Consider the following 298-nt stretch of genomic DNA (forward strand, 5'->3'; position numbering starts at 1 on the left):
TTTCCAGTGGGACGTCCCAGTTTGGACCCGGACCTCCCTCCCTCCCTTCACTCAAACCTCCCATTACACCCTCTCTCTCTCTCCCTTCCTGACCTGGTAGGTGGGGGTTTAGCATGCTTAATGTTGACTCTCTCAAAACCGAACTGGAATCTGCAAAAAAAAAGAAACTTTTTCCAAGTATTATCTTAACTGACTGTTGGATGTGTAGAACTAAAGATAAGCCTGTCATAGCATACACTTATTTAAATAAAAATGTATTTTTTATTTTTTTTATTTTACTTCAGAACAACACCAACAA

Source organism: Perca flavescens, chromosome 10 (assembly GCF_004354835.1).
Source record: "Perca flavescens isolate YP-PL-M2 chromosome 10, PFLA_1.0, whole genome shotgun sequence".
Taxonomy (NCBI): domain Eukaryota; kingdom Metazoa; phylum Chordata; class Actinopteri; order Perciformes; family Percidae; genus Perca; species Perca flavescens.